The sequence below is a fragment of the Phacochoerus africanus genome, chromosome 4 (genome assembly GCF_016906955.1).
Source record: "Phacochoerus africanus isolate WHEZ1 chromosome 4, ROS_Pafr_v1, whole genome shotgun sequence".
In the NCBI taxonomy this organism is placed as follows: domain Eukaryota; kingdom Metazoa; phylum Chordata; class Mammalia; order Artiodactyla; family Suidae; genus Phacochoerus; species Phacochoerus africanus.
In genome coordinates, this window is record NC_062547.1 from 40,651,866 (window position 1) to 40,674,845 (window position 22,980).

The 22,980-nt window shown below is 43.2% G+C and overlaps 1 protein-coding gene across 1 annotated transcript in view; it reads right to left on the reverse strand.

Moving 5' to 3' along the window:
- The window catches only part of HTATIP2 (HIV-1 Tat interactive protein 2), a 153,688-nt gene extending 131,088 nt beyond the window's left edge, over positions 1-22,600 (reverse strand). The window contains exon 1 of the mRNA XM_047776138.1: positions 22,547-22,600. The gene's annotated coding sequence lies outside the window, so the exon portion shown is untranslated. The remainder of the gene's footprint in view (positions 1-22,546) is intronic.
- Between the last annotated feature and the right edge of the window lie 380 nt (positions 22,601-22,980).

Consider the following 22,980-nt stretch of genomic DNA (forward strand, 5'->3'; position numbering starts at 1 on the left):
GAAAGAAAAGAAAAAATGACTCTAAATCTGTATTATTAATATCACCTATAAGGGCATCAAAAATATGAAATATCTAGGGATAAGCTTAACAAAATATAGTTAGGATCAGTATAGTAAAAACAAACAAAAAATGGCACTGGTAGAAACTAGAGAAGACCCAAACATTCACAGATTGGAAGACAATATTATTAAAATGTCTATTTTCCATAAATTGACCCATATAATTCAAAGCAATCCAAATGAAAATCCAAGATGATATATATTTTTAAGAAACTGAAAGCTGGAGCTCCCACTGTGGCACAACGGGATTGGTGGCATCTTGGGAGCCACTGGCATGCAGACTCAATCCCCGGCCCAACACAGTGGGTCAGGAATCCAGTGTTGCTGCAGCTCAGCTTAGGTCGCAACTGTGTCTCTGATCCCTGGCCCTGGACCTCCGTGTGCCATGAGACAGCCAAAAATGACAAAGAAAAAGAAACTCAAAACTAAAATTTACGTTGAATGCAAAATAACTAGAATAGCCAAGAAGGTTTTGAAAAAGAATCAATTTGGAGGGTTTTTAATACCTGATTTTAAGACTGATTATAAAATCATAGCAATCTAGATAGTGCTACTAGGAGTTCCTGTTGTGGCTCAGTAGGTTAAGAATCCAACTAGTATCCATAAGGATGTGGATTTGATCCCTGGTCTCAATCAATGGGTTAAAGATCTGGCATTGCCACAAGCTGCAGCATAGGTCAGAGATGTGGCTTGGATCCCCTGTTGCTGTGGCTGTGCCGGCAGCTGCAGCTCCAATTCAACCCCTTGCCCAGAAACTTCCATATACCTCAAGTGTGGCCCTAAAAAGACAAAACACACACACAAACAAACCAACAAAAAGCAAACAGTGCTACTATAGTAAGGACAGACATAAAGGTAAGTAAAAGAGAATAGAGTATATGTGCTTGTGTGTGTGTGTTCAATTGATTTTTTTTCTTTTTTCCTAAATTTTCCACTATAGTTGATTTACAATGTTCCTTCAATTTCTGTTGTACAGCAAAGTGACCCAGCCATACATACATATATATATATATATATATATTTTTTTTTTTTTTAATACTATCTTCCATCATGTTCTAGCCCAAGAGACTGGACACAGTTCCCTGTGCTGTACAGTAGGGCTCTGTTCTAAATGTAATAGTTTGTATCTACCAACCCCAAACTCCCTGTCCATCCCCTTATCTTCCCTTTGACAAACACAAGTCTGCTCTCCATGACAATGATCTGCTTCTGTTTTGTAGATAGGCTCATTTGCGCCATATTTTAGATACCACATATAAGTGATATCATGTGGTATTTGTCTTTCTCTTTCTGACTTACTTCCCTGAGTATGAGAACTTTTAGTTCCATCCATGTTGCTGCAAATGTCATTATTTTGTACTTTTTATGGTTGAGTAGTATTCCATCATATATATGTACCACATTTTCTTAATCCATTCATCAACTGATTTTCGAAAAAGGTATCAATAATCTAATTCAATGGAGGAAGAAAGGAAATCACTTGAACTAATGGCTAATGGTTCTGAAATAACTGGATATCCCTTTGGGAGAAATGGGCTTTAACCACTATCTCTCACCTATACAAAAAAAAAAAAATTGAAATGGATCACAGAACTAAATGTAAATACTAAAACTATAGAAATGTCTAGAAGAAACAGAAGAAAGTCTTCACCCTCTTGTGATGGTCAAAGATTTCTTTCTAAAAAATATTTGTTAATAAAACCTATTAAATCCACACACACAACTCTGCAAAAGCATAACCTATTGGTGGATTTTAAAGCAGCTGAATGACTCACTGGACATACATAAAATACTTTTGCCACCTATGTGTTTTCTTTTAGACCCTAATTTTTCTAGTTTTAATCTTACCACTGTATTCACACCAACTTTTCTTTTCTTTTCTTTTTTTGTCTCTTTAGGGTCACACCACAGCATATGGAGATTCCCAGGCTAGGGGTTGAATTGGAGATGTAGCTGCCAGTCTATGCCATAGCCATAGCAATGCGGCATCCAAGCCGCATCTGCGACCTACACCACAGCCCACGGCAACATCAGATCCTCGACCCACTGAGCAAGGCCAGGGATCGAACCTGGGTCCTCATGGACGCTAGTCAGATTCGTTTCCACTGAACCACAATGGGAACTCCCACACCAACATTCTTAAGAATGGGAATCTCTGAGATAAAAAAAAAAGGGGGGGGGCTGACTTTTTCCTATAACCATCAGTTTATAGCAATAGACTTAAGTTTATTATTTAAATCTGAAGTGTTTTATCACCCAGGATATGGTCTATCTTGGTGAATGCCATCCTGTGTGCACTGGAAAAGTATGCATTCTGCTGTTGGATGGAGTAGTCTCGATATCAATTAGATCCAGTGGGTTGAAGGTGCTATTCAGTTTTTCCATATCCTTGATGATTTTCTGTAGACTAATTCTATTACTACTATGTTGAAGTCCCCGGCTGTGTTTGTGCATTAGTTTATCTTTCTCCTTTTGGTTGTTTCTGCTTTGTGTATTTTCAAGTTGTTGTTAGGTACATACTCATTTAGGGTTATGTCTTCCTGGTGAACTGGATCTGTTATCATTAGCAAAACATACACTCCCTCTTCCGTTTTTTCCTTTTTTAGCCACACCTGTGGCACATGGACGATCACAGGCTAGGGGTTGAATCAGAGCTGTAGCTACAGGCCTGTGCCACAGCCATGGCAACACTGGATCCGAGTCTCATCTGTGATCATCTTGCAGCTTGTGGAAACGATGGATCCTTAACCCACCAATGATGTCAGGGATCAAAGCTGCATCCTCACGGACACTATGCCATGTTCTTAACCCACTAAGCCACAGCGGGAACTCCCCCATCTTTCAAGTAATGTTTACATGGTAAAGGTTTCCATCCTTTCACTAGTCAACCTATGTCATTTGAAGTGAGTTTCTTATAGACAGCATATAGTTGGGTTCAGTTTCTTTCCTCTTTTCCTTGGTTGTGTTTAGACTATTTTCATTTAAGGTAATTACTGATAAGTTTGGATTTAGTTCTCCCCTATCTTGTTTTCCTTTATTTTCCCTCTTACCTTTTTGGTCCTTTGTTTTCCCTTTAGTGCTGCCTTTTAGGTTATATGAACATTTTTAAGTATTCCGTTTTAGTTATCTATTAGGATTTTGAGTATTACCTGTTTATCTAGGTTTTCTAGTGGTTGCTATAGAATGAAGTGAGTTTTTTCTTTTTTCAGCTGCCATATTCTTCCCCCGTTACCAGCTTCTCATATATTATAAATACTCCTGTATAGGGAGTTCAGCTTCCAGAATGGAGGGAATTTCAAAATCAGAGGAACTTTCTGACTCTGCATTGGTGCTAAGATTTAGCTTTTTTGCTCCGAATGCATATGTTTTCCACTGCTTAGAAAAGTTAGTTCTCCAACTATATTTACATCTTGAGCTCTGCTTTTCAGATTATAGTAAGTATTCTTTGGGCACTAACTTCTTTAAACATGATGCAAAAGCACAAGCACTAAGAGAAAAATATTGACTAATTGAATTTTACCAAAATTTAAAACACTGATTTTCAAGGAACATTGTTGAGGAAAAGAAAGGTCAAGCCTCATACTACTAGGAAAAAAATATTCACCGTACACATACCCGACAAAAGATGGCTTTCCAAAATAAATACAAAGAACACTTACTACTCAATAATAAGATGACAACGCATTTTTTACCTCATGAATGTATCTGAGGTGCCTCATATAACTGGAGTTGGACAATATCTATCCTTTTGTGTCTGACACTTCATTAGTATATGTCTTCTAAAATTCATCCCTGCTGTAGCATATATCAGAATTTCACTCCTTTTTAAGGCTGAATAATATCCCATTGTTTATCCAGTCATGCATCCATGGGAAATTGGGTGGCTTCCATTGTTTGGCTATTGTGAATAATGCTGCTATGACCATTTTTGTACAAATACCTGCTTGAGTTCTTGCTTTCAGTTCTTTTGGACATATATGTAGAAGTGCAACTGCAAGATCATAGATTATTCTATTTACCCTTTCCCACATCTGTAAAATAGGTATGATAATCTCTGCTATGCCCACACCCAGGGGGCTTTGAGAACCAAATCCCTTTGTAACTTGTTAAACATCAAATTCATGTAAGAGATTGTGATAAAGGAGGAAGAGTACCACCCTAAAAACAAAATGTGTATAAATAATTTTAAAATAAAAATTGGGAGTTTCCGTTGTGGCGCAGTGGTTAAGGAATCCGACTAGGAACCATGAGGTTGCAGGTTCGGTCCCTGCCCTTGCTCAGTGGGTTAACGATCCGGCATTGCCATGAGCTGTGGTGTAGGTTGCAGATGCGGCTCGGATCCCGAGTTGCTGTGGCTCTGGCGTAGGCCAGTGGCTATAGCTCCGATTGGATCCCTAGCCTGGGAACCTCCATATGCCGTGGGAGCGGCCCAAGAAATAGCAAAAAGACAAATAAAATAAAATAAAATAAAAATTGACTAACAACTAAATTAAGTTATTGAATGCTTCCTGTGTCAAGCACTGACCTATGCATTTCACAGATGTTAGTAAACTTAAGCCTCAAAACAGTCTTGTGAAGTAGGTATTACTAGTTGGCCCTCCATATCTGCAGGTTCCACATCCACAGATCCAACCAACTGTGAATGGAAAGTACTCAGAAAAAAACTTTCAGAAAGCATGAAAAGCCAAAACTTGAACTTGCCACACACCAGCAACTATTTACATAGTATTTACAATACATTAGGTATTATAAGTCATTTAGAGATGACAAAGTAAACAGGAGGGAGTTCCTGTCGTGGCTCAGTGGAAATGAATCTGACTAGCATCCATGAGGACACAGGTTTGATCCCCGGCCTCACTCAGTGGATTAAGGACCTGGCATTGCCATGAGCTGTGGTATAGGTCCCAGATGCAGTTCAGACCTGGCGTTGCTGTGGCTGTGGTGTAGGCCAGCAGCTACAGCTCCTATTTGACCCCTGGCCTGGGAATCTCCATATGCTGTGGGTGCGGCCCTAAAAAGACCAAAATATATATATACACACACACACACACACAAACACACATACAGGAGGATGTGCATAGATTATGTGCAAATACTACACCATTTTATAGAAGGGATTTGAGCATCTGAGGATTTGGGTATCCTTGGGGAGGAGGTCCTGTAACCAATCCCCGCCCCCCCCATACCAAGGAATGACTGTATTACCATTTTACAGTGAGGAAACTGAGGCACTGAAAAGCTACACAACCTGCCCAAAGTCACAAAGCTAGTAAGTAGGAGAGTTAGAAATAACTTCAAGTAGCAACAAACTTCCCGACATGACAGAGTTCTTTCAACATTCGGTAGGTTTTACCCTGATTCACAGTTTTGCATTCCGAAAGGAAAAATGCCTTTATCTCATTTCAAAGCTACATGAGTAGTCTAGGAAGCATGAAGGGAAATAAATCTATTATTATAAACGCTACCTAGGTTTCCCCATAAATGGCGACTTCTTTGATTTTGGAAGGCAAGAAGAGTCCAGACTTTTTAAGTGCCAACCTGTGGAGGTATCACAAGAACTGGCTTCTGAAAACCAGTTTCCTTGTTACCAGCAGGGATGGATGGGGAGCGCACAGGCCGGTGGGGAGTAATATCTGCCACTGGCATCCACACCGAGGGAAGAGAATGCAAAGGAAAGCATGTGGGAGCCAACAGGAGACACACCCTATTTCTAACGAGGTCTTCAGGCCTTCTCTATCTTCAAGTGAAAACTGGAGCCATGAAATTCCTTTTTTGTTAATGTTAAAACGTGGTCATGCCAAGCATTCGTGACCATAAGCATGGAAAATTGATGTCATTACAGTCTGTTCAGAGAAGTAACGCAGTGATGAGAGGAAAAAAAAATCTTCACCTGTGTCAGGATCCCAGTGGCCCTTTTTTAAAACAGGTGACTATTCTCCTTCCCCTCTGCTGGAAGACATCCTTTTGTATGATATGTCAAGTGGATGCTTATGAAGAAAGGCCAAAGGAAAAAAGAAATGGACACAAATAACTGAGATATTTTTGAGGGCATGTAAGCCAGTGAGCATTTCATTAGTACCATTTCAGCGATTTTCTGCTCTCAAAGAAGAAGCCAAATTGAAATCATATCCTTCTACTTAATGAGCAAAAGAATGTGATTATGTTGCCGTAACATTAAGATTTGAGACGGTCAAGTGACAGGCGTGAATAAAATCAGAGTTAAAGAATCTAAGTAAAATGAACCTGGCTCTTTCCCATGAGTGCTTTTCATCAGAATACATAAAGAATAATCACATCTTTATGAGCTAATAACAGCCACAACTCAATGTTCAGAGTAATGCATTTCTAGCATATGCTATATTGATGGTTCAAGTAAATGAAAAAAGTACTTCTGCATCTAATCATAGAGCACTCAGCTTCCATCCAAAGTTCTATCGAAAGTACCAAGGGTCAAGGCTGTATGACTGTATCAGATGGTTATTGTCATTTAGCAAGTCACCTCAAAACTTTGTAGCTTAAACAGCAGATACTTTTTTTACCCCATGTTTTCAGGGCTGCACCTGAGGCATATGAAGGTTCCCAGGCTAGGGGTCAAATCGGAGCTGTAGCTGCTGGCCTACACCGCAGCCACAGCAACATCAGCTCCAAGCCATGTCTGCAACCCACACCACAGCTCATGGCAACACCAGATCCTTAAACCACAGAGCGAGGCCGGGGATCAAACCTGTGTCCTCATGGATAACAGGCAGATTCGTTTCCACTGTGCCATGACTGGAACACCCTAACAGCCACTTCTTAATGCTCTTAGGTTCTGCCAGTCTGGATGAGATTTGGTTGACCCTGGCTGAGCCCACTCTTGTGGTCAACTGATGAGTTGACTGTGGGCAGCTTGGTCTAGGATGGCTTCAGCTGGCAGGACTTAGCTCTGCTTTCTCACAGCAGCTCATCCTCCAGCAGGCCCTAGTCCAAGTTTATTTTCATGGCTTTGGCAAAGTTGTGAGAGAAAGAATATACCAATCAGGGCTTCCTGAGGTCTAGACTCAGAGCTAACACATGGTATTTACCACATTCTTTTCTACTGGTCAAAAATAAGACATAAGGTGAGTCCAGATTCAAAGGGTAGGGAAACAGAGTCTGTCTCTGGATGAGAGGAACTGCAAAATTACATTGCCAAGGGCAAAGAATGGAAGCCACTCTAATCATCTAATTGGAAACGGATTGCCTCCAACTGACAGATTGAAACACAAAAGTACACTGGTACTCCATTGTTTGGCTCTTGGGACACATTTTCCTAAAGCATCAAATGTTAAGTTAGGTTCTTCAATTAATCAAATATCTGATTATCCCCCAAGTCTGAAGAAACAACTATGCATTAGCAATGTAATATAAAATTATGTAGCTGCTAGGAAAATCACAACAAAGAGGAAATCACCAGCATTAAATTAGAAATTACTTCTTATTTCCTAGATAAAGGTGTCTTAGAAAAGCAAGTTTTGTTAGAAGATGATGGCTGTATGGATATTTTGAATCATGAGATAATTAGAGACCCCTGAGAAAAGTAGCAGTGCCCCATCATTCCCTATCCACCAAACAAACATATTTTGGGCTCTAAACCCCCTCCCTACTTCAATCTCATTCTTATACTTCCTACTGGGAAATTCAGGAAACCGGAGTAAAACTTCAAACCAATTGTCTAGATATACTCCTATTCACCCCCCAATCACTCAACAGCCCGCTTGCATCTGTCTTCCGTTTCCACCATTCCACCGAAACAAACCTTGTTAAAGTCATCAATCAGATCTGGGTTGCAGAATTCAAAGATCTTTTTTAAAAATTATTTTTACTGAAGTATAGATGATTTATAGAGTTAATTTCTAGTGTACAGCAAAGTGATTCCGTTATACATATCTGTATACATTCTTTTTCACTGTCTTTCTCATTGTGGTTTATCCCAGGAATACTGAACGTAGTTCCCTGTGCTACGCAGTAAAGAACCTTGCTATTTGTCCAGTCTATATATAATTGTTTGCATCGGCTCATACCAAACTTCCAGTCCACCCCTCCCCTCACCTTTTTTTAGTCATCATCCCACATAATATTTGAGCAGCACTAGGCCCACCAATGACCCTCTCCCTGAAATATATTTATCCTTTTGTTTTTGTGAAATTAGACTCCTGATTTTCCTCCTACTTCACCAGCTTGTCCATCTAGGTCTCTTGGCTGGCTCATCTTTTTTCCCTCTAAATCCCTACATATAAGAAAGTCTCAAAGGTTGGTCCTAGTCCTTTCTTCCTAGGTATTCTCAGCCACTCCCCCGGCTCATAATCAGAGGACTAAGGGCAGAGCAGTGAGAGCTATTTATCCCTCGCACAGGCAATAAGGGGTGCATGGCCTGTAGAGATTACTAAAACAAAAGGACCAGTGAGGCATGGGTCTAATTTTCATTATCACCAAGTCTAAACAGTATCAATCATAAAATACTCCTTCCAGGATAGAAGGGGGGTACCTTTTAGGGACTTAAGTCATAAGCAACGATTGCAGTTACTGTTGCATCTTAATAAAAAATGCATATGTTTCAAATTAGCACATTTGTATTACTTATTCTTTATTTAGCATTTCTTCAGCATGAAAGATAATCTGGAGAATGTGCACTTATGCAGCCAGCCCTCCCTCTCTTCCACAGGACACACGCAGACCCCACTACATGCATTTACTTCAAAAGAGGTTAGTAATCATTTGAAATTATTCATTCCTGTGTCAGGTTCAGTTCATCTCTTCTGTCCCTGTAGCACTACAAATTCCTGTGGTTGGCCAGTAGACTTAAACAGTGACTGTAAAAATGGCAAAATCGAACATGTTTTTTCAGTCTTGTCATCCTCCGTGACCATTTGGAGGTTTTACTGTTTTTGTTTTTTTATGGCTGCACCCATGGCACATGGAAGTTCCCGGGTCAGGGATTGAATCCGAGCGGTAGCTGCGATATGCACCACAACTGTGGCAGCACCAGATCATTTAACCCACTGCGGCAGGCTGGGGACTGAACCCCCACCTCTGCAACAACCTGAGCTGCTGCAATCAGATTCCTAACCCACTGTGCCATAGCAGGAACTCCACTTGGAGTTTTTATATGGCTTTAAAAATGTAAATGCTTAAAACTGAGTGTAAACTACAAGGTGTAATATTTCTGTTGGTAAGTGTAAAATATAACACATACTAAAATATTTTACTAAATCTGAATATCTTTAACATGAAAATGTCTTTTTAATTGTTAATGTTTTATTTTTAAACTAAAGAATTAATCAAGAAAATCTGAATATTACCAATATTATTTCATGATTATATCTGTCACATAAAGGAGGGGGTGGAGTTCCCGTTGTGGCTCAGCAGGTTACAAACCTGACTAGTATCCATGAGGACAGAGGTTCAATCCCTGGCCTCACTCAGTGGATGAAGGATTCAGTGTTGTCATGAGCTGTGGTATACCTCACACCTGTGGCTCCTATCTGGCACTGCAGTGGCTGTGGTATAGGCTGGCAGCTGCAACTCTTATTTGACCCCTAGCCTGGGAACTTCCATACACCAAGGTGCGACACTAAAAAGCAAAAATAAATAAAAATAAGGAGAGGGTATTTAAAAATGATCTACTTGGGGGTCAAGCATGTTACATGTGCTACCACTTGAAATATTGATCCGCGAACTTCCAAATGTCTGTCTCTAGCCTAGCTCTCTCTCTTAACAGCTCCAAATTAATATATCAGAGTGGATGTTTGACAACTCTATCTGGAGAGCCCATAGACATTTCAAAATTAGTAACCAAACGGACCTGTTAATTTCTCCCCATCCCATGCCAGCCTGTGTCCCCTTCCAGGCTTTTCAGTAAACAACACCCCCACTATCTATCCAGTTACTCAAGCCAAATCCCAGTAGACATGGCTATCCATATCCAAGTGGTCCCCCAGGGACTTCCACCAGTATAACCACAGTTCAAATCATCTAGTGCCAAACTCTCCCAGCCTCCCAGCATTCACACCCCCTCTACAAGCCACGCCTCCCGTTACAGCCCCCAGACCAGGAAATGTTGACTCCTCTCAAAAATCTGTCAGTGACTCCCCAGTGCTGGGTAGCATTACTACCTCCTACAACCCTCTGCATTTCTTGTCCAACTTCATCTCAGAACACATTCATCTTCACTCACTCTTTGTTACATACAGAGGGCTTAGTTCTGATGCTCAAACACCTCAATCCTTTCCCCAGTTCAGAGTCTTAGCACTTGCCCTTCTCATTCCAAAGAAGCCTGGATGGCTTTTACTGCAGCTCCTGCAAAAGCTCATTCACTATCACCCTTCGATTTATAGTTTAAATGTTCCTTCTTCAGAGCAGCATCCCTTAGCCCTATTCATACCCATTATCAACTTCATAACAGTGTTCATTTGGCTCCAAGTTAATGACTTCTTTCCCTCATTATAACGAAAGCCCCAGGAGAGCATGTCAGCTTGCTCACCACTGGGTCTTCATTTCTGGCACAGTGGGGACACAGTGGTAAGTTCTTGTTAAGAGTAAATTCATGAACTCTCCTCTCCTGCTCTGCCTCCATATGACTGCTGCCGAACCCGCCATGCTCTTAGGTGACACACCCTTATGAGCCCAGGTCAGTACCTCTGGCTCACATTAAAACACTGAGCTTCTGCCTCAGAATTTTGGAACTGCGATTGAGAGTCCTTCAACCCCTGTCACCATAAAACCTCAGGGGCTATCAATGACTTTGTTTTCTACCACATGAATCAGAAAAATAGAGGCAACAAGTTGAGAGATAAATAGAGCAGATACACCTATAGCAGAATGCAGGAGACAGAATGTGTCCTGATGGCATCCCTGTGCCTGGGCCGGATGTTCTGAGGTCATGCTGCCAGCCTGTCCTTGGTGTCCACTAGACACAGCAGAATCCACAGACTATGGAGTTCCAATTGTGGCTCAGAAGGTTAAGAACCGAACTAGTATTCATGAGGATGCAGGTTCGATTCCTTGGCCTCACGGAGGGGTTAAAGGATCCAGCCCTGCCCTGCCGTGAGCTGCAGTGTAGGCTGCAGATGCAGCTTGGACCTGGCGTTGCTGTGGCTGTGGCAGTGGCATAAGCTGCCAGCTATAGCTCTGATTCAGCCCCTAGCCTGGGAACTTCCATGTGCTGCAGATACAACCCTAAAAAGAAGAAAAAAAAAAAATCCATGGACTAAAGGCCCCTTTTACTTAGGTTGGGTTCAGATTGAGTCTCTCACTTGCAACTTGAAGAATACAATTAAAAGCACAATTTGGGGGGGATCAAAAATTCACTTGGATAAACGATGGCTATAAATTGCTGTGCACATCAAGTGAGCAAGATTTAAGTAAGTGGACATAAGTCCATGTCACTCTGAAAACAAGACATTGACAATGTGAACAGGCATTTACCTGCCAAAAAAAGTTAGTAAGAAAATGAAATAAATGACCAAAGAATTCACTGGGAAGAGCCCAGTGTAATGGGGTAGAAGGACTGGTAGCAGCAAAATAAAGAGGTGTCCCTGGAGTAAAAGACGTAACCAACAGAAAGGGCAGGGTTATAGCGCATGCACTTTGGTAGACTTGGTGTAACCATGATGAGACCCAGCAATTTCACTTCTAGGAGACATTCATCCAGCAGCCATTCACACAGGGTCCATCGTATGCAAAGTACTGGGGAGGCCTGGGCCTTTGCGTCGTTATTTGATCTGTGCACACAATGAAGGATGCATGGGAGTGGTGATCTTAAACCCAGGCTGAGGTCTGCTTGCCAACTGGGGGTCTGTGGGAGCTGTAACCGCCCAGAGGGGGGGTCCCTATTTAAAGTCACACAAACACCAGTAATTGTCCTGCCTGAGGCCCAAAGCTTCTTGAGAAGATCAAGCCTAATTCTTATTCTCAGGGTGCTCTTAGGCTAAACCCATAACTATCACAAGAGTCTTTCCCAGTAGGGGACATTTGAGCTAAATTTTGAACAAGTTGGGGCCAACAGACATGAGAGCTAAGCATTCTGAGCAGGGGAACAGCATTCACAAAAGCATGACACATGGCTCATGCCAGGCACTGCAAGCAAGTCAGAAAAACTAGAGAAGTGGGTGCAGAGAAGGGAGTGGGAAGGATGCTGGAAGGGGAAGAGGCCATCAGGAAGGGCATTGTGTTCTTCACCAAGGGGTTTGGTCTTTATCTTCTAGTCCACAGAGCCACCAAAGGGCTGTAAGTCAGAAGGTGACCTGGCCGGGGATGGTGGGTGGATCAGAGGCCAGCACTGGAAGCGGGGAGACCAGTTAGGAGGCAGTTAGTTAGTCCAGGTGAGGGCTGGTTAAGGGCCTAAACTAAAGCAGTGGCCAGGGGCAAGTGAAAGGGGAAACAGAGCGCGTGACATTTAAGGAGGAAAATGGAGATAATCTGGAGGCCGTACGTTCCAGTTTGCCCAAATCAATTTCAGTTTATGGAGTTCCTATTGTGGCTCAGCAGAAACGAATCCGACAGTATCCATGAAGACACGGGTTCAATCCCTGGCCTTGCTCAGTGGGCCGGGAATTCAATACTGCCATAGCGTTGGTGTAGGTCCCAGATGATGCTTGGATCCCACATAAATGCTGTGGCTGTGGTGTAGGCTGACAGCTGGACCTCCAATTCTACCCTAGCCTGGGAATCAGTTCGGCCCTAAAAAGCTAAAAAAAAAAAAAAAAAAGCAGTTTATATCCATTGTCTTGGCTTAATTATGAACAGTTGCCCCCTTGCACTTATTATTACTTGGTTAATTATATGTTTACCCTACTTGTAGGGCACAAAAGAAAGAGAAGAGCACAGACCCTTTGGGATCTGGCTTGGACAACTCTGAGCTACATGGTTCCTGTTACTAATGCAGAGAACACCAAAGGAGCAAGTTTGGGCCAGAAAATACTAAGATTACCACATGCTGGCTTTAAGGTGCTCATGGGCCATTTGAAGGAAATTACCAAGTACATAGTTAAAATATACCGAAATACTGCACATAGAATATTGTAACTTAAAAGACCATAAGAGACTTTGAGACCATCCTGTTATTGTTATAGAATTCTTCCCTAAAATTTTCCTCCAGTCCTCGCATGTATGAAGTTCAATGTCAGAAATAAAAATCACTAGTATAAAGTTGAGGGTACATCCACAACACAAAACCAATGGATTTGGCCAACTGACATTGACAAAGGCATTCAGTTTTCTGCTACCAAATCCTTTCCCAGTGGAAACCTTCCTCCCGTGGATAGGAATATTTTACAGAAATGTCAGCATTCTCAGGTTCCCAGAGAAGGGATTTAAATTATACATAATAAATCAATAGAGGAACTTTTGATGTTTTTATCCAGTCACTTGAAGCCAAAACATTCCAAAACATGAAGTAGAAATGTTCAGACTGTGATTAATAGCCACTTCTTGCATTCTGGATTTAAAATTAAATGAGAAGCATGACCTAAGATGAAAAGAAGTCATTTCTCTCATGACCTCCATCATGCACTCTATGGCTTCCTAAAATTTAGCATGCTTCCTTAACCAGCCCCACCCCTGCCCAAATGCACATGCGTGCACGTGCACGCGTGCACACACACACACACACAGATTCTTGGGCTGGACTTCAGCAAAGAAACAATTTGTCACAGCAACAGCTGAAACTGAAATGTCTGCAAGATAGATTAGACTTATTCTTACAGTCGCTAGCAGCCTTCAGGACTGCAATGATAATGCCTTCTTCTTACAGCTTGGGCTCTGGAGCAATTACCAGGCAGGACCTGGCAGCCCTGCAAACCTGTGGCATTCACTTCCGCCTGGACCACTGGAGAAAGCCCAGCCCAGTGGACAGTACCTCTCTCTGCCATGTCCATCCTGCCCTTTCTGACTTATTACTAGCCTCATTAGTCTCTATTTACACCTGTACAATCCAAACATCATGCAGCAGCACCACCATAATTAATTAAGGAGACCCACCAAAGAGCAGCTTTGCTCAAAGGAAAGTTTTTTTAATTCCAGTGGTGCACCCTTGGACGGGGAGGGCATAGAGTTGGAAAGTGTGCCCACTTCTCTCTTCCTTCTAACTGGTTGAAATTTAGAGAGGAAGGGGAGGAGGATGCAAAATGTCTTTATACAGTCAAGTGGAATCACAGGAGCTTGGGAACACTCAGTACAGCTGCTCGGCAACCACCAAGCTGTGTGACCACAGGCAAGTCCCTGGTTTCCAAGCTAGAAGTTTGCACGCAATCCTTCCTTTTTCTGATCTGTCAGTCTTCACAATCATGTGAGCCAACTCTTTAAATCCCTCTCTCTCTACCCCAAACTTCCATTCCATCACACTCCCTCCCCTTGACAACCACAAGTCTGTTCTCCAAGTCCATGAGTTTCTTTTCTGTGAAGAGGTTCATTTGTGCTGTATATTAGATTCCAGATATGTGATATCATATGGTATTTGTCTCTTTCTAACCTACTTCACTTACTATGAGAGTCTCTAGTTCCATCCATATTGCTGCAAATGCCATTATTTTATATTTTTATGGCTGGGCAGTACTCCATTGTGTATATGTACCACATCTTCTTAATGCATTCATCTGTTAATGGACATTTAGGTTGTTTCCATATCTTGGCACTTGTGAATAGTGCTGCAATGAACATAGGGGTGCATGTACCTTCTTTAATGAAAGTTTTGTCTAAATATATGCCCAAGAGTGGGATTGTTGGGTCATATGGTAGTTCTACATTTAGTTTTCTGAGTTACCGCCATACTGTTTTCCACAGTGGTTGTACCAATTTACATTCCCACCAACAGTGTAGGAGAGTACCCTTTTCTACACCCTCTCTGGCATTTGTTATTTGTGGACCTATTAATGATTTCCATTCTGACTGGTGTAAGGTGGTACCTCATAGTAGTTTTGATTTGCACTTCTGTAATAATTAGTGATGTTGAACATTTTTTCATGTGCCTGTTGGCCATCTATATATCTTCTGTGGAGAAATGTCTATGCCGGTCTTTTGCCCATTTTTCAAATTGGTTGTTGGTTTTTTGTGGTTGAGTTATATAAGTTGTTTGTATATTTTAGAGATTAAGCCCTTGTCAGTTGCATTGTTTGAAACTATTTCCTCCCATTCCATAGGTTGTCTTTTTTCTTGTCAGTTTGATTAGGTCCTACTAGTTTATTTTTGCTACTGTTTTCTGTGGCCTTGGGAGACTGACCTAAGAAAACATTTGTATGGTTGATGTCAGAGAATGTTTTGCCTCTGGTCTCTTCTAGGAGTCTGATGGCGTCTTGTCTTAGGTTTAAGACTTTAAGCCATTCTGTGTTTATGTGTACGTGTGTGTATATATATGGATGTATACATACATATACACACACGTACACATACACACATGTGTGTATTGCATTGGTCTGTTTCCCTGGAAACCCTGACTGATCATGCCTAAGGTTAGCAGGGAGTAGGGAGAGGTTCATGAGAATGATCTCATGATAGGCTTTTTTTGGGGGGGGGGGCACACCTGAGATATACGGCAGTTCCCAGGCTTTGGGTCGAATTGGGCTGCAGCCACAGGTATACAGCACAGCCATAGCAACTCAGAATCGGAGCTACATCTGCAACCTACACAGCAGCTTGCAGCAATGCCAGATCCTTAACCCACTGAGTGAAGCCAGGGATCCATCCCGCATCCTCATGGACACTATGTTGGGTTCTTAACCAGCTGAGTCACAATGGGAACTCCTTTTGGGGGAGAGGGGTGTGGGATACAGAAGAACTTACAAAACAGAAGTAGACTCAGAGATTTTAAACCAAATTCATGGTTAGAGGAAATGCAGGACAGGAGGGATAAATAAGGGGGGTTGGAATTGACATATACACACTACTATATGTAAAATAGATAGGTAACAATGCCAGGCTTTTAGTTTCCACCAGAAAGAAGCAAGAAAAGTAGGCCAGGAGCTTCGACTCTAAAGTTCTGCAGGGGGAGGTCCAGCTGTGGCTCAGTGGTAATGAAACTGACTAGCATTCATGAGGACGCGGGTTCGGCCCCTGGCATCACTCAGTGGGTTAAAGGATCCGCCGTTGCTGTGAGCTGTGGTGAAGGTCACAGATGAGCCCTGGATCCTACATTGCTCTGGCTGTGGCATAGGCTGGCAGCTGTAGCCCCAATTCAACCCCTAGCCTGGGAACTTTCATATGCTGAAACCTCAGCCCTGAAGAAAAAAAAAAAAATCCTGCAGGGCTGAACAATTGACATCTTCAAGTTGTCCACTTCTGTTACTTCCTGTCTGCTTCCCGCATTGTCAGTCATCAAATGGTTTGATGCCAAAGTGTCACAGCCAGTTTCAGAGATGGCATAAAAGGGGCTACAGAGCAGTACTCTACTTCCTAACTGCACTTAGTAAGAGGACAGTCCCAGAGAGGAGACTTGGGACAGGACCCAAAGTCACAAGAGCAGGCTGAATCCTCAAATCCACAACAAGGTGGAAAAAAGCATACAGGAAGGCAGATCCCACTCAGAGTTCTAAGGTTTCACAGCAGAAAGGCATCGGATGTCTCCCCTTCCAAAGGAGGCCATGATTCCAGCAATGAAGGGTGTACAGAGGTCACTTGAATGCCTGACACACCCCCACTTCTATGCTGACTTACTGTGCCATCTTACGCAATAATAAGCATCTATCATTAAAAAAAAAAAAAAAAAAAACCCACCAACGAGGCTGACAGGTGTGCCCACCATGAATGCATCTTTCCCAGGCAGGCATTCTAGGCGAGCATTTATCTGCCGAGGGCAAAGGGACATCTCCAGCAGGTGACCCCTTTCATTTTCCACTAATTCAATTTGTGTAGAAATAAGCATAACTCATTGACTAAATCTGCCTTTCTCCTGGAGAGGAACTTGATACCGTTTGAAGTCGCTGACTTAATTCCCATCCCCTGTTACAATCAGGAAGCTGTATTTTTACTTGATTAAAATGAAGAAATCTGAGATCTGGAAAGAAGCTTAGAATACAGCAAGTTTAGTCTCTTCATTTGATGGTGAGGACCCAGAAAAGCACAGAGAAACACTCCAGTAAGACAGATCAGGGAGGGAGCACTGAGGGTCAGAAACTACCCAATGAGCTGGACCCAGGGTGCTTGAGTAGACCTGTATACACATGTGGGGTCAGGGGAAGGTGAGGGGAAGGGAGGTGTCAGGGTGGATGCCACATTTCCCAGAAGAATGGCATCCAGTGTGACCTCTTCCAGGAAACCTCTGCACCATTTCCTACCTCTGCTTAAATTTTTTTTTTTTTTTGCCTTTTAGGACTGCACCCATGGCATATGGAGGTTCCCAGGCTAGGAGCTGTATTGGAGCTACAGCTGCCAGCCTATGCTACAGCCACAGCAATGCCAGATCCAAGCCTCATCTGAGACCTATACCACAGATCACAGCAATGCCAGATCCTTAACCCACTGATCGAGGCCAGGGATTGAACCCACATCCTCATGGATCCTAGTTGGGTTCTTAACCGCTGAGCCATGAAGGGAAATTCCTGCTAAAATATTTTCAATGATGTGATGGCAATTACCTCACCATTTCATCAAGCTGACCCAACACAAAAAATTGTTGTTTTTGGTTCTTTTCCAATCAAATTAAATCTGCTTCCTTGAAACTTTTACTCATTACCCCTGGTTCTCACCTTGCCTGACATCTATTTTTTTGTTTTATTGAAGTATAGTTATTTACAAGGCTGTGATCATTTCTGCTGTGACCCAGTCGCACATATACACATATCCATGCTCTCTCAGAATCTTTTCCTGCATAGATTATCACAGGATACCAGGTAGAGTTCTCTGTGCTACACAGCAGGTCCCCGTTGGCCAATCATTCCATATACCTCAGTATACGGCCAGACATTTATTTAGGTTTACCTGCGGAGCTCCGAAAAAGTCCTGATACCCAGGTTACACACCAGGCCAATCAAATCAGAATTTCTGAGGGGAAATCCCAGGCACTGGTATGTCAAAAGCTCCTCAGATGGTCCCAATGTGGAGCCAAGTTTGAAAGTTTCTGCATTTGGTTCAGTTCTTTCATTAGTCTGCAAGGGCTGCTATGATAGAGTACCACAGACCAGGTGGCTTCAACAACAGAAATTAATTTCCTCACAAGTCTGGAGACTGGAGGTCCAAGATCGAGACAGCAGCTTTGATTTCTCTGAGGCCTCTTTCCTTGGCTTGTAGATGGGTGCCTTCTCACATGGCCTTTCCTCTGTGCCTCATGCATCCTAGGGTATCTGTTTCTCTCTCTTCTTGCCGGTCATAATGGATTAAGGCCCCACCCTTACGATCTCATGTAACTTTAATTGCCTCCCTAAAGGCCAAACACAGACATATGAATTGGACAGGGTGGGGCTGGAGAGGGTGGCAGGGCAGGGGGCATAGTTCTGTCCATAAGAGTTCTGTTCACTGACTAGAACTGGTTGATTTCTAGCCCCTTCCTAAAGTGCCAAGGCATCTACGTGTGAGGTTGTGAGGGAGGCACAAGTTGGATTCTGGGGCCATCAGAGGCCCTGGAAGAGCTGCCTCTGGCCCTATGCAGCTACCTGAGCATCCTTGGAAAGTAGCACCCCTGAGCAGTGCCAGTTGTCATGAACCCCCAAATCAGCCCAACCAAGTGAGCTTTGTCTGGCCCTCTCTTAACTGGGCAAGAACATCTGTCTCCTTTGGCAGACAGCTGCAGAACACCCACCAAGCTACTGGAGGAGTTCTGGGTGCCCAAGGAGCACAGACCACAGGATAAAGAGACAGGGGCTAGATGGGCTCCAGGTGGCGGCTTCTACCCTCTAATTTATGTAAAATTTAAAACATAAATTAGATGACATATTGTGACAGATGAACTACTGGCAGGCAAGCAGATTCTGCAAGTGAGGACTTAATCATTATTTTGAAATACTTGGTATTTAGGTCCCTTGACCATTACCTGGCACCTAGTAAGCTTCAATACATATTTGTTGAATGAACAAATAAATAAATAGAAATATCTGATTGGATGTGAAATTCACTACAAATATTATAAGATATTTCAACATTAAAAGCATTTATGTTTAATTTACAACTCTTGAAATTTTTTAATGGTTGGAAAAATATTTTTAATTTTGTCTCTTGTGTGAAAAAATTTTTCATTGTTGTGATTTTTAAGAATTGAGCTTAGCATTAAAGAGTCTTGATCAGATTTGTGCATAGCTACCTCAAGTTTAAAACCTGACATTAAAATCAGTCATGTTCATTGAAGCACTGTTGTTCTTTGTTCCCATGTTCCAAAGCAAGTTCCTAATTTTTTTTTTTTTTTTTTTGCTTTTTAGGGCCACACCCATGGCATATGGAGGTTCCCAGGCTAGGGATCAAATCAGAGCTACAGCTGCCAGCCTGTGCCATAGCCACAGCAATGCCAGATCTGAGCTGTGTCTGCAACCTATACCACAGCTCACGGCAAGCCTTAACCCACCGGAGAGGCCAGGGAACGAACCCGCATCCTAATGGATTGAACCCGCATCTAAACAATTAAAGAGATGGAGAGTCTAGAGCTCAGGGGACATTTGGGCTGGAGCCATAACTTGAGGATCTAGTAGAAAGCCACAGGACTAAGTGAGACTGCCAAGGAGTGGGGAATAGAAAAAGACGAGATCTAAAGATTGGGCCATGGGGCTCTCTCAACTTTTGAAGTCAGGTTCGTCAACCACTGAGCCACGAAGAGAACTCCCTTCATTAAGTTTTTTAAGGAAGCTCTATTTAAGAGGGTGGACTACGCCATCATCTCTTGCCTGCACTATTGCAAAAGACTCCTATCTAGCCTTCCATTCCCGGTGTTCCTTGCCTGCTCCAATTCTTTTTCCACATGGCAGCCAGTTTTGAAAACTTAATTCGATCATGTTATGTCTTCCCAACTCCTTACACCCTTCAAGCCTTCCAATGGCCCTTGAAATAAACCTGACCCTTTCCTACCGCCTAAAAGGCCCTAATGATCTGGCTTTGCCTTCCTCTCCAACCCCATCTCTACTGTCCTCCCACCCTTGCACGCTCCAGCCACAACAGCCTTCTCTCCGACAGCTGAGAGAATGTTCTAGGACAAAGATCAGGGCCAAGTGGAGGTACCAGGCAAACAATTAGAGAGATGGAGAGTCTAGAGTTTAGGGGACATTTGGGCTGGAGCCATAACTTGAGGATCTAGTAGAAAGCCACAAGACTAGGTGAGATCATCAAGGAAGGAGGATTAGAAAAAGAGCTAAAGACTGGGCCATGGGGCTCTCTCAACATTTGAAGGGCAGAGAAATGGAAAGGAACCTGTGAAGGAAACTGGGATAGGAGAAAAACAGGAGATTTGGGGGCCCTGGAAGCCCTCAGAGAAGTCTGTTAAAAATAAACATTTTCAGAACCATCTGCTGGAGTTTTGAGTACAAAGACACCATGTCTGTTTGCATTTTTAAAACAAGCCCTCCTAGTCTAATTATTGTCAGAGAAACCTGGGAAACCCTGCCCTGAAGCTTGGCCCAATCAGAAGGATCACCTGCCCGGGGCCCTGTTTAAACATACACTCTGTAGGAGGGACTTCAAGTCCCAACACTGAAACTGAATCCCTCAAGGACTTAGAATTTGGAGGGTCATCACCCAAACTTATTATCTGGTCTTGGGACTTGTTCCAAAACCACCCATGCAGTTTTGTTTTTGTTTGTTTTTCATGATTTTTATTTTTTCCATTACAGGTGGTTTACAGTGTTCTGTCAATTTCAACTGACCCAGTCACACACACACACACACACACACATATATATATATATGTTTTGTTTTTGTTTTTCATGATTTTTATTTTTTCCATTACAGGTGGTTTACAGTGTTCTGTCAATTTCAACTGACCCAGTCACACACACACACACACACACATATATATATATACATTTTCTCACATTACTCTCCATCGTGTTCCATCATAAGTGACTAGATATAGTTCCCTGTGCTACACAGCAGGATCTCATTACTTATCCACTCCAAATGCAAGAGTTTGCAATTAAGCCCAGATTCCCAGTTCATCCCATCCCTCCCCCTTCCCACTGGGAACCACAAGTCTGTTCTCCAAGCAGGTTTGCTTTTGAACCAACGAATCAGTAGTTCTCTCTCTAGTTATAAAGGTTGACCTACCATTTCCATCGGCTCTTCAGTTGCAGGTACATTTATTAAAATCACATAGAACTATTTTAGCACGTGCTAGGGTCTTGGCAGAGAGTCCTGGGTTTGACCTAGAATTAAAACCACCTAACGAAGGGGAATTCAGATATCATAGTCCAGATATAATAGTAAAACTAAAAGTTAGAGCTCTCCACCCACATTCTTTAGCTGACTTAGCTCCCAAAGCACACAGAGGGGTGTTCTCTCAGTCTGAGGGAACCTCATTCCCTTTTTCCCAAGTGTAGGGATGGTGGCCTCACACAGCCCTGCTTACTGGCATCCTCATGCCTGCCTGCCTCCTCCAACCCAACCTGCTCCAACAGGCTTTTCAAATTCTGTGTTCAGAGGCGCTTCCTAAATTTCTTTACTCTGAATGTTAAAAGCTCTCCTGTCCATCGGATCAAAATGGGAAACTTTTGGCCCTCTCTGACAGAAATCATTCCGTGTTGGCCACCTGATGGGTACTTGGGGTTAATTAGAAAATCCCCATCAAGAGTTCAGAGGCCAATATCAGCTGTCAAAATCCCACATTCCCCTCTCTCCCCTCTTTCAAGTGCAAAACAACCTGTGTCTGAAGATGTGCGGGAGATAAAAGGGCACACACAGCAGCGCTGGGGGCTTTGACTCGGTCCCATTCATGGCCCCACCACCATGAATACTGCAAAATCTCAAATGAAAGTTTTAATCTCCCCACTGCATTCAGCCTAAAGAGAAAAGGGCTTCCTTTTAACAATTTCCCCCCTTAAACCTTTTGTGTTGCCATGCTCCTGAAAAAAGCGGAGATTTCACTCTGACCCGGCGAGGGCTTTACGCCAAAGAAAGCAATGCACCTCAAACCCTTTGTGCTGAAAAAAGAAGGGCTGGCCCGCCCAAAGCAACCGGCGCAAAAGCAGCAACCCACGGCGGGGCGGCGGGGGCCAGAGGGTGCCCGCGTCTCTGCAAACGCCGGGCTTTGGCCTCAAGGAACGAGCGAAGGACGCCGTGGGTCCTGCTGCTCTCAACAGTGCGGAGTCCGAGGTGGGAGTGCGACAAGGGCAGCTGATTTCCCCGGAGGGACAAGGGTCTGAAATGCACCAGCGCCCGCAGACCAGGAAGCCCAATTTGGCCCTTTGTTTTCACACTGCACTCAAAAGAAGAACGGCTCCACTCCAAGTTCAACCCTCTCCAAGCCGCCCTTTGGGGAAAATCTAGGACGGCGGCGTTCCCAAGACCCTGGCTGATTTGGGGAGCGGTGCGGGGAAGCAGATTCTGCCTGCCTCTAGGTGCCTACCTTTGGGCGCAGACTCCCGGGCCCCTCCGGGATCGGGAGGAGGCTCCTGCCGCCTGCAAAACGCCTTTGCGTGCAGGGCGCTTCCCCCTCACAGACCCGCCCTTTCCAAGAGGACCTGAAGAAAGGCAGAGAGGTGTTTCGATCTTTGCCTGCTTTCACAATTCCCCTTCGCACGTAACTAATGCAACTGGGGTGCGTCTGACAAGAAAAGCACACACACACACCCGCCCCCAGCTCTTCCAGCATTTAAAAAAAAAAAAAAAAAGTTCAATAGGTATGACTTTTCCTTCTCTGTTTCCTCCAAAGGGCTCCCCTGTTTGAAATTAACACCTGATATTAATCCACAACGTAGGGATTAAAGCCAGAGGCTCTACTGAGCTCAACGCAGTTTTATGAGCGCCTTCATTTGGTGTTGCTTAATTCTGACAGCCCAG